Source organism: Phalacrocorax aristotelis, chromosome 2 (assembly GCF_949628215.1).
Source record: "Phalacrocorax aristotelis chromosome 2, bGulAri2.1, whole genome shotgun sequence".
Classification (NCBI taxonomy): domain Eukaryota; kingdom Metazoa; phylum Chordata; class Aves; order Suliformes; family Phalacrocoracidae; genus Phalacrocorax; species Phalacrocorax aristotelis.
In genome coordinates this window covers 35,779,970-35,791,818 of record NC_134277.1, presented here as the reverse complement: position 1 = coordinate 35,791,818, position 11,849 = coordinate 35,779,970, and the positions used below count along the sequence as shown (strand labels likewise).

The following is an 11,849-nucleotide window of genomic DNA, read 5'->3' as shown; positions in this document are numbered from 1 at the left end:
GAGATACCACTCAGTTCTTTGTATCTGCCTTAAAGCAAGGTGAAATATACCTAAACTGTTCTTAAAAAACTGAACTAATGGTAATTGCACATTTTCGTGTTCCAGTGCTATCTGCACAGTTAGAACAGGACTTCCTAATGCCTGCCTTCTGTCTCCCTTGCAGCTTGGCCCTGTAATTTGTCACCCTATCTGCTTTAAAATAAACATTATTCTCTCTCAGGGTTATGAAACTTAGTAATGTAGCTGAAGCCTTAACTTTCCCCGGGCGAATTGCTTGAAATGTGGAGTCTTCAGACCAGTCCTGGTGCTTGTACCCTGGAAGAGCTACAGCTGGGAGTAGGCTGGGGCCATGTCAGTTGAGTTGGGTCTCTCCAAAAAGATGTTGCTGTACAGACACACCGATGCCACTTTCCAGGGCTGCTTCTGCTGGTTCTGTGTGGAGCCAACCACAGCACATGTGCCAAGGGCTTCCTAGCATGGGCTGGGTGTCAGGCTTGATGTCCAAGCAGGACATCAACCTCCTTCTCTGGGCTAGCAGAAGACACATGCACTTTGTAGACTTCGATCTAATGCCTTGGTTTTTGAGGCTAGTGGGAGTACATCAGAAGGGAGGGATTCCATTATAAAAGTGTGTGTGTGCGCTTCTGGCTTTTGTGACTCAAAGGAAAAGCTGACAAGCATGATCCAGGAGTAGCAGTAACGAAACGTCAGCTGGTAGCTCTGAGCCCAACCGCACCCTCTTCATCAGCTAACCACACGCTGAGGGAGGAAGCGGTGAGCACAACTAGGCCAGCCTCGAGGAAGTGGTGAGCACAACCAGGCCAGCCTCGCACACACCGAACACGACCAGGGCTGCTGAGCAGCTCAGCCCTGACCCTGGTCACTGCCTCAGGGGGACAGGGCTCCTCACAGGGGACTCCCCAGGTCCCTTGGGTGGCAGGGTGGGACACGGGTTGGTTTGCTCACTGGGATACAACTGTAAGTATCTCCTGAAAAGAATATGCAGATGTTGGGCTGGTCAGGGTGTCTGACAGCCCTTGTAAACTGAGCTGTTCATTTTGTATAGTCCAGCAGCAAGACAGTAGATACACACACTTGAAATACTGTCAACATGCCCAGGCACATGTGGGCTGGGAAAAGAATTTTCCATAGGAATAAAAATTAGTGAGCATCTGAACAACTACAAAAAAAAAAAAAGTAAAAATCCTTGGATTGCTTTGCATCACTTTCTCCTCATCTTTCTCCCTTTTACTTTCACAGCATCCTCACCAGCCCTCCCTGCTTTTCTTTGTTTATACAGCGAGGAACAGCCCCCAGTCAGGCACCAGAAACAGTTGTGATTAGGGAGAGGAAATCCAGCTCAGCTGTGATAATCAAAGTAGCTGTGATACGTTAATTGAACTGCTAATACCGATGTAGGGCTGTTGCATAAAAGGCCTGGTGGTTAGTGCTTTTTTTTTTTTTTTTTTGTTCTTCACTGGGTAGAAAGGATTGTAGGGCTGCAGGGGGAATGTGTTGCAGGACTCCTAGGATGTGTTGTCATGGGTCTTTGTCACCCTCTTCCAGCTTTCCCCTCCTAAATATAGCCTTTCCTGCTCTCATTTCTGTCACAGTGCTGAGTGTTTGGTTGTACTTCTTATGAGAGCCATCTCCACATAGTTATCTTTCCCTCCTGTACCTCAAGGGCTTGTTTCTAGGATTCTGGATTATGTGGGTTTTGAAGCAATGCTTGTGTCTTTCCACTCAAACAATTAATCTTGTTAGCTGCTGTGCTTACAAACCTACGTATGTGCTTTTTAACCTCTGCTTTTAAAGTGTGAGGAAGTAATGGATTTCCTAGCTCTCATGCAGTAAGGATAGCCTATGCATTATTTATGTTTATTATGATTTAGTTGCTATGTTTTTTTTTAATTTTGCCTTATATTAGTGGTACAGTAAGAAAAAGTTTTTCCTGTTATCAAATCCTCAAAATAGCTTCTCCCTAACACTTAATCAAAATTGGGAGCTATTACATTTTATTTTCTAATGTTGTAAGCATCATACATTAGTGAAAAATACTGATATGGAGCATATTGTTTAGAGACCTGGCCTTCAACAGCAAGTCAAACTTGGTTTTAAATTTGAGATTTTTGAATTTAAACTTTTGGAAAGCCTTTGAATTTAGAATAAATTAACTATTTTGGTTTTAATTCTACTCTAGTGTTTTTGTAATGTGTTTCTTTGCAATATTAGTAAAACAAGGCATAGTAGTGTTATGCATATGTGTAAATTTTGCCAAGAAAAAATAAGTAAGGGGACTTAAGGAGAACTCCAGGTTGCCAGAAGAACTCTAGGTCAGTAAAAAGCTTAAGATAAAAGCTATTTTTATTTAGAATAAATAAAACTCTCATAAATTCTGAAGTAAAGGAAATGTTTTTTTAATAGTTAATAGTTTTAATAGTTAAAAGTGCCAATGTAGGATTTTTTAACTCGAAAGTTCTGTTAAAAGGACTTTGTTCAATCAGTTGACCAACAAAATGTTTATAGAGGCCTTCTTTCTTGAACATTTTCCTTTAAAGTGTTTTTTGATAATATGAGAAATCTGAGACTGTGAGATCTTCAGTGTTTCAAAGTCAAACAGATGTTAGTGATTTTTCACTTTCCTGGAAGATCTGGTAAAGAGCTCTCTGCTAGAGCAATTTTCTCTCAAAACATGGATTTGATAAAATGTAGCTTTTTGTAGGAAGATATCAGTTTCATTCATGTTTTCAAGAGAAAGCTATCACAATATTTTATTTGTGGTTGAAGCTAGAATATTAAGAGGAAAACTGTAAGTTAAAACTAACCATCTGACACTGTAAAAATATTTCATTTGTCATTTTTTTTCAGAGCTCTCAAAATAAAAATTGCAGATTTTGTGTTTTTGCAGAAAGTGCTGACTTCATTATATCCATTTGAAAGGAAATTTTAGAATATCTGGGGTTTTGTTCCTAGGTCAGCATGATTTTCTTACTTTTTTTCCCCTGACTTCTTACATGCTTTGGTTACTGAAACTGTTTTTATGGAGGTTGTCAGACCAGAAATCCCCAGAGCCCTCTGCACTTGATACAAAGCTTTTGGAATTCTGCTGACTTGAAGAATGACTTGACGTTTCCTCATAGTCCCAATTAGTGGAATTATCAAAGGCTCTGTAGGAAAGCTATGCGAGTTCTGGGCATCTTTGAAAATGTTAGCTGAATTTCTAATCAAGGCTACAGACTGCTCTTAATTCTGCAGTGAGCATTACTCCATCCTAACCCAAACAGAAGGGCTGCTCCACAGCGGTGCTACCGTCCATCTAGCAGCATGTGCAGTTGTTACAGTCACAACCAGCCTGGCCTAGGCTGGCACTGGGACAGAGGACCAACAAAATGTCACTTCTGGAGTTCTGTCTTGCTCCCTAAACAGTGCCCTTCCCAGTGTCTTGCAGGCTATGGATTTGCTCTGAGACCAGATGACTGGAAATAACTGCTATTTTTTTCCCCAAGGTCCAGATGTACTATCTTTTAAAAATGGAATGTGTTGAGCTGAGCTTTAAGAACGTGGTCATGTGACAGAGATTACAGTTGTTACGTATTTATTTATCACGGATTTCTATTTTTAAAGAAGCTTACAACTCCATTATAGTTTACAATCTAAATACAAGAACTTATGAAAAGGAGCAGACCAAAAATAATGAAGCAGGTGGAAAGTGTAGGTTCCAATTTATGTTCCTGAGCAATGTTTTATGAAATCCAGAGGAAACTTCTTCCTGGAAATACTGTTTCTGAAAAAACACTTAGCAGCCCTGACTGCTGGGGAAGTAGAACAAAAGTTCTGATTCTTTGTAGCCCTCCTCTTAAAGGGCAATTTGAGATGGATTGCTAATGGCAAAAAAACCTGCCATAAACACAAGACTAAAAGGCAGTAAGTGATGTGCACATCTATGCACAGAAATATAAACACAGTAAAAAGAAAAGTATTGCATTTAGAATATTTAGAGCCAATGTAAGAATGCCTGAAACACTAAAATAATTTAGGAGTTATTAAAATCTGTGGAAGTAATATAAGGTGGGCTATTTTCTTTTGCTAATGTGACCTGACATTGCAGAGCTGTTAATGCATGTCATATGCTGTGTGTGAAGGATTTGCCTGCCTTTTGTTTGTGGATGATTCATTACTTTTACTAATCATTAAAGTCATAACACATCAATAACAGTAAAATTAATAACTAATGACAGTATGATCTCAGTACACCTCTCTGCAATTATCAGGGTTGCTTAGTATGTCATCTGTGCCACAAGCCACATCAGTACCCAGTCTTCCTCCTGACAGGGCGCATATACTGGGTCTGAGGACACAGGCTAACAAATTCCTACTGTGCTGCTGTATCTTTGCTCCCATCGCTTGTTCTTTGGTCCATGCCGTGCTCAGAACTGCAGGGCTGAGCAATAAATCAGCTCAGGGAGCAGAATCTTGTTTAAAAAACTTTTTTTTTTCCACTTGGTTCTCTTCAAAGTGTATTGATTTGGTGGTTTGTGTATCTCTTGGGTCACAAAAACCAGAAGGGTCTCAGGAATAGGTACAGGCAGCAGCTGGGGAAGACATTGTGATGGGAGCTGCGGATGCCTGCACTGTTGTTGGAAGACACAGTGATGGAAATGCAGAGGAACTCAGCGAGCTTAAAAAAACAAACCAAACCATTAAGTACTCTGGCTGTGATTCAGATGTATATTCTTTTTAAAGTAGAAATTTATTATCTCGCTCACAGAGTTCCACTTGTTTGTTCTGAAGGTGATGGCATTTAATTGTCTTCATCTTAGTAAAATAATAATGCTGTTTTACACCTTTGTTGGAACTACTATCATCTTTCTTTTCAGGAAAACATACCTATTTTATCCAGTGTCATAGAAACTGATGCCAGAATGAATTTAGACCGTAACACAGTGGGAGTATTCTAAAGACAATTGGCTTAGTAAGAAAGACATTTATATTCTAAAAGCAGTTTTTATGTATTATAATTTTTATTATAAAAAATCCTTGAAAATAACACATATGTTTTATTGTCAATAAATTAAAATTACATGCGAGATACCTATGGAAATGAATGGTACAATAGCACAAGTCTAGGTACAGCTCAGATGGAAAGATACTGACATATGGACACAGGACGGCCAGGAAATCTTGCAGAAATTGATTGAAGCTGCCATTTTCCCAGGTTCAAGGCTCCAGGGAAGTCAAAATTTTGTGTGAACACAGGTTATTTTCTTGCATAGAGTCACTTAGGAAATTAAGACTGGTAAGGCATAGAAGAGCATGGCTTTTAAATGAGTAATTGTGTGGGCAATGCTTTGTGACAGTAAGTGTTGGTGCAGCCAGTTTGGGCTCTGTCATGACGTGGTATTTGACACAGATCAAATCACAACCTCCTTGCCTTGGTTTCACTACACAGCAATTAGATTACTGATTAATTTAATCGTTATTAATCCTGAAGATTACCATAAGCGTGTGCTTCTGAGGATTAAAACTGAAATCCTCAAAGCACACTTGCAAAGAAACTGGTTGCAACAACAAATGTAAACTGAACTTTAAAACAAGAAGTAGCTCATTATGCATTATTCTGATTTATTTCAAGTTAATTCTTCAGAGCAATCAAAGGATGAAGTCAGGGAAAAAAAAAAAAAGGGAAAAGCTCTTGTATTGAAAAAGGCCTTAGAGTGCTGTGGGACGAGACTTTCCCCCAATTGCTCTGATTTGGGAAGGCTGATAAGAATCTGCTATCTAAATAATAATAAAGATGTGTCTGTGATAAAAATTAAGAGGCGTTTGATTATGAGGCATTCTCATTAAGGTGCCTGGAAACATCCCTTGCAGAGCTGTCAGCCAGTGTGATCGTCTCTTTGTTAGGGCTGGGGAAGTTAAAGACTATAGTCTTGTTAGTCAGCCTATCGCCAGCTCTGTTTCTAAGCGATGGTGGCCGGAGGAGGAGGCGGGGGGGGATGCTTTCGGACAGCGGTGAAATGCAGGCATGGGGCGCCGGCTCCCTCAGACCCAGCCCAGGCGCTGCCTGTCCTGCTCCGTGTGGCAGCTCCCACCACCGGTCGCGGGGCAGTTCAGTTCCAAGAGCGGGGCCGCAGCCCCAGGGGCGCCACCTCCCTCGGGGCAGGAGACCCCGGGCCCCGCCCCACCTTCCCCGGCGGCGGGGCTGGGTGCTGACCGGCGCTCGACTCGCGTTCCCCGTTCGGTACCGGCGGGGAAACAATGACTTGTTTCCCCTCCGCACACACACGCCCTGGGGCTGCCGCCCCCTCCCACGCTTCCGGGTCTGCGGCGGTGCCCGCCGACCCCTCAGCCCCTAGGCGCCCTCATAGACCGGCGGCCGCCGCCCGCCCCTCGGAGCGGGGCAGCACCACCCATTGGGGGAGAGGCGGGCGCGGGCGCCCTCACCGTCCGCTCTGCCACCCTATTGGCTGGCGTGACCGCGCTTCGTCCTCCCATTGGCTGTGGCCACCGCCAGGCAGCGGCGGGGTCGGGCGGTGCCAGCCCGCGGCTGCCCGCCTGCCCGGCCCCCCGCCCCTCGCCGCTGTCGCTCCCGGCGAGCGAGTAAGTCCGCGGGCGGCCGGGACAGCGGGGGAGCCTCTGGGCGGGAGGGGTGAGTTTGGCTTGGCGGCCGCTCCCGCGGAGCCAACTTTTCCCGCGTCGGGCTGGGGCAGCCCTCCGCGCCGCCGGGACGGTTTTGCGGCCGTTACGGCAACTAATGGAGCCCCTTCGTGCTTTGGCTCCCGCGCGCCGTGCTCCGCACTCCGCGGCGGGCTTCCCCGCCCTGCCCCGCCCCGCACTGGGGCAGCCGCCGGCGCGCGGCCAGGCGCGGCCGTTACCCGCCGGGCTGGCGGGCGGGGGCGACGGCTGTGAAGGGCGCGGGGGGTGCTGCTGCGGCGGCGGCGCGCGGCGGAGTTGCCGGGGGAAGAAGGGCCGGTTCCCGGGCGCGGCGGGCGGCCGTGAGGGGCTCGGCGGGCCCCCTCCAGCCTTGCCGGGGAGAGCCGGTCTCTGCCCCAGGTGCGGGGTGGGATGAGCGGGGAGGCGTTCCAGGGACCGGCTTCAACCCCCACCCCCCTTCCCGCGGGTCCTCCCCCGGCTCGGAGCGCCGGCGGCATCCCGGCCGCGTCTGGCGCCTGCCGGGGTCCTCTGCCCCCCACCTCCCGCTCGGCGCCCGGGCGGCGCCCGGGGAGGGCAGAGGGGGAGAGGCGGCGGACTCGGCGGGGCGGCTCAGGGCTGGCGGGGCAGCGGCCACTTGTGCCGCCGGGAGAAGGCAGCCGGGGGCGGGCGGGTGAGACAAAGGAGCTGCTGCCGCGCGTCTCCGCAGAGAGGGGCACAGGCAGCGCGGTGCCTGGTAGCGGGCTTCCCGCCCCCTGTGCTGGGCGCCTCTGCCTGATCGCGGGAGGAATCCCTGATTCAGGGAGCAGCTCAGTGGCGTGCTGTGGAATACACTCGTTCTAACCCATCTCCTCCGTACGGTTTTCTTTCCTGCCGCGTTGACTTCGGTGTCCACGATAGGGATGCGAGAGGCAGCAGCAACAGTTATGATTGCTGCGAGTTTGCGGTTGAGATCTGTAAGTAGGAAGTGCCGCAGGCTGCAGGGGGTTGTGCCTGCGTAGGCTTCGTTGTTTAACTTCACGCACGTTAAACTGAAGGAACTTTCCAAGTTCTTTGTGTTTTAAAGGTAATAGTAAAGGCAGAGGTAATGCCCGTGGACTTGTCTTGTTCCATGTAATCCTAGAAGCCATCACGTTTTTTTCCCACCCAACTGAATTCTAACTCCATCCCGAAAGAGCTCCTGAAGTCTTAAGTTCACAAGGAAAAGATTTGTCTACTTGAGGATTATTAGGTCTTCTTAGCACTGATCTTTCATCACTTTTAATATACACTGCTAGTGTGTGAGAAGTTGACTACAGAAGAACAAAATATGAAAGTTTCTGTGAAGTGATAGCTCTTAAGTTTGCTAGCTGCAAGTTCAGATTTGGCAATTAGGTTTTTTTTTAAAGGCAACTTGAACAAATGACGCTGCGAAGAAGCAAAAAGCAGTTTTATGTAGCAAAGTGTAGAATGATGTTGGTGATTGCCTTTCATTGCATCTAAAAGGCTTTTCTGTGGTTTTTCCCTCCAGTAATGCAGCTAGATGCTGGTCTCTTCAGAAGCTTGTGCTTTCCATGGAATGCCTTCCTCTATGACAGTGCGTTGCTTCTTCTCCACCTTCAACAAGTTCTTTTATGTTGTGAAAAGTAGGTAGTGTTGTGAAGCTTGGAAGAATTAACTTCCGATCTGTTTTACTTTCATCAGTGAAATACTTTTGGTAAGAGTAATGTTCTTTGAAGTTGAGTTTTAGATGCATCTGGCACTGTTCTTGGACTTATTTTTTCCGCCAGAGTAAGAGGACAATATGAAAGTACTACTTTTGAGATGCAAAACTTGGCCATTTCTCTCCTATGATAATCTCTTTGTGAGACAAGGTACTTTAAACCGGCCTTTTGTCAGAGGTGTGATAATTCTGAGGAAGTTCAGTATTGCTTTGGATGATTTATTAACTGTAGCAATTCACTTCTGTTCTCTTTTAAAGGTACATGTTAAATTTATTCAGAATGCTTCTTACAAGGAAAAAGGCTTTCACAGCCAGAATCGTGTTGAACTTCTGCCATAGTCTCCTGAATGGGAGGGTTTTCTTTCACTTGAGAGAGTCCGTGGTAGACATGTTCACTGGCATAGCTGGGTAATTAAGTCACTTGGGTTCTAATTTTGCAAGGACTTGTATTGCAAACAGGCATGTGTGTGAGAGATTGCAAGGCTAGGCACTACAAATGGTATGTGTCATCTATATTTTACTTAGTACAATGGGGCTGGCTCTAAGCTAGGAGAAGAGCATGTTTACTGATGCATATATTATGACTGTGTCAAACCTAACAAGTTGCTGAGTTAAAGTCTAATTCTTAGTACACGTTAGCGTAAAACTCTATCTTGAACCTTCTCTGTATGTTCATGTCATGAAATACATTTTCATTATATCCTACCTTAAGGTAAATATAGGTTCTCTTAACCTGTCACTGATTTTAACATATGTAATGTGAAAATCACCTTGTTCATTCTGGAGGCTTATATTATTAGTTATCAAATGTTGGCTAACGTCTGGCGATTTTAATTAGAAAATAAAAATATATTTTATGGCCCAATGTGACACCCATTTTGTTTCAGGTTGTGTGCAAGATGCATAGTTTGAGAAATCTGCATCATTTGTAAGAGGAAAAAGTCACAGTTCCAAGGCTTTCCTCTGGGACTAAGAGGCTGTAGAGTACCCTTTACATTTGAGGCTTTAAAATTAAAGTTTTATGACGCTTAAATGTTGGTGAGAATATTAAAATGTAATAGCACTTGGACTCCTAACAAAGATCACCTGGGCATTCTGCAAACATACAGAACCTATATGGGGAACAGCTTAGACTTAAATCTTAAGGGGGACCACCAGTTCACGTTTCATTCCCAAGCCTTCACTTAGGCAAATACAACCTCTGCCTAACCTGGCATGCCTCTGCTCTTGCAATTGCAAGATTGGGTACAAAGCTTATATTTAAGGCTGCCAAGTGTTTGTGCAGGTAGTTTTGTTAGCGTAAATGGAGATTACATGTATGACTCACTGCACTTGTGTGTTACTTACCGTGTTATCAATTACCAAGCAGTCAGTCTTCCAGGAGCAATATGCATGAAGTTTAAGCAGGAGATGCTGTCATGCTGTATAGGGAACGAGAAGCCTGATGATATGACCTTGACCGTGTGTATGCTCCGTCTTCTTTGAAGTTACGAGAACTAGAGTCCAAATCTCTTGTACTTCAGAAAAACTGAAGACTGCAAATTTGTATTTATCTTCTGAGGTGTAGTAGCTTGATGACTGGAGTGACTCTGTGTAATGGCTAAGACTTCTTCCATGGTATTATGAAAATGCAACGTGCTTAAAACCTGCATCTTTATATGCAGTGTTTCAGTGTATATGTTTCAGCATGTTGGTTTGTGCTTGGTAGGATGTACTTGAAAGTATTTGTTGTTTTACTGGAATCTGATAGTTTTCCTGGTCAACAAAATTACAGCTTTTGATTTATTAATGCTGTTCTGTTTAATTATGCAAGTATAGCCCCCCCACCTTAATTAGAATTGTAGGCATGATATCTTTTCTTTAAATCCATATTTTCTTTCTTTTCCAGACAAAATGGCCCTTTTGGCAGTTTGCTGTCCTCAGTTGCCAGAATTGAAATGGTGGCTCTTTAAATGCACATTTGGGAGTAGAGAATGTGTTGGAATTTAAGCATTTTTTTATTAGCCTCAGTTAATTAGGAACTTAGATTGGATAAATTTATTTGAAATGCTTCTTGAGATAATCTTGTAAGGCAATAACAAAGTGGTGTCAGGATAAGAACTGAAATCTATGTCAGATCAGTGTCATTAAAGACAAGGAGTACTGAAGTATGAAAATGTTTTGAATGTGTAGCAGCTGCATATTGCAGCAAGGCCGTGTGTAAAGCTTCTAGGCTGCTCAAGCTCTGCATGCCATTAAAATGTTTGATTAGTTCCTGCATTGACCAGAATCTTCCCTGTACTCTGTAATGTGTATTGTAAGTGTATGCACACACTTTTAAGATGAAGTACTCCTGCATGCTCTGAAGATTTTCTTTATAAATAAGTGATGCTTAAAATATCTGAAGTTATATGAAAACATTGGTGAAATTTAAAAAGTTTTCCATGAGGCTGAGGGGTGAAATTCTGCTGCATTTGTTCTTATTGTAAATCATTAGATTGCTGTCAGAATTTGTGCTGGAACTTTGTTAGCATGAAAACTCAGACTCCTGGATTAGATTAAAAAAACACCACCACCACAACAAAACAAACAAAAAAACAGCCATAATGTTTGAAAGGTCCAACAACTATAATAGTTTTCAATTTAGAGCACATCTAAAATAATGCAGGATATGAAGTGTTATCTTGTACTTCTGGTGAATCTGTTGTGGAGCCTTTGTCCTAATTAGGACCATGTTCAAGAGCAGCAGAATAAAAATAGAAAGTTGGCTTAGTCTGAGAGGGTGACTGTTATTTACAGCGATTTCTCTAGATGCATCCCCACATGAACTTACATGCTTTGGTAACAACTGGAAAGGGAGTGAATGAAAGCAACATAATTTACAGCCCAAGTGAGTACTGAAATTGTCTGAATGTGACCCTTTCTTGTAATTGCAATGATAAATGGGAGGATGTTTGTATTTGTGTGATGAATTAAGGGCTCTGTTTATATGGCCTCAGTGTAACTTCTAAATGGTGTACAAATTTAATGCAAGTGGGTTCGATAAACAGTTGTTACTAGGAGTATTATTTATTAGAACTGGAATCAATAAAGCATGTGGAATTTGGGCAGATATTTAATAGTCATTGTTCTTTTCTATGGAGAATGCAATAAAAGGTGAGGGCATGCATGAATACATTTCTTAGTTTATTTTAAATGATGAGCATTGCTGAGGAATCATCTGATTGTTGAGAGGAAAACTTGTTATCTCTCCAAAACAGATGTATGTTTGTGTTCTTCCATCTCATACCTCTGTCATATGAGATGCTGTGTAGCAATCAAAGCATAATAAAGAAATTTAGGTAAAAGCAATACTACGAGTAGTAAAACACAGCTATTGCTGATGCAAAAGCCGCTGAGTATTTGTATTCCATTCTGACTGGCATAAGAGCTTTCATTTTAAACTTAGTGACAGAAACTGCATATTTTAGGCACTTTCGAAAGCTATTGAAGACGGCGCTCTCAGGCAAGAGATATC

At 43.7% G+C, this 11,849-nt stretch overlaps 1 protein-coding gene across 4 annotated transcripts in view; it reads left to right on the top strand.

Annotated features, from left to right (window-relative positions):
- Nucleotides 1-6,517: 6,517 nt before the first annotated feature.
- Nucleotides 6,518-11,849, top strand: part of HYCC1 (hyccin PI4KA lipid kinase complex subunit 1) — a 49,176-nt gene continuing 43,844 nt past the window's right edge. For 3 of the 4 annotated variants that reach the window (XM_075083020.1, XM_075083024.1, XM_075083025.1), the window contains exon 1: nt 6,518-6,600. The gene's annotated coding sequence lies outside the window, so the exon portion shown is untranslated. Of the gene's footprint in view, nt 6,650-11,849 lie in introns of all 4 variants that reach the window. The other variant, XM_075083021.1, reaches the window with a different exon arrangement.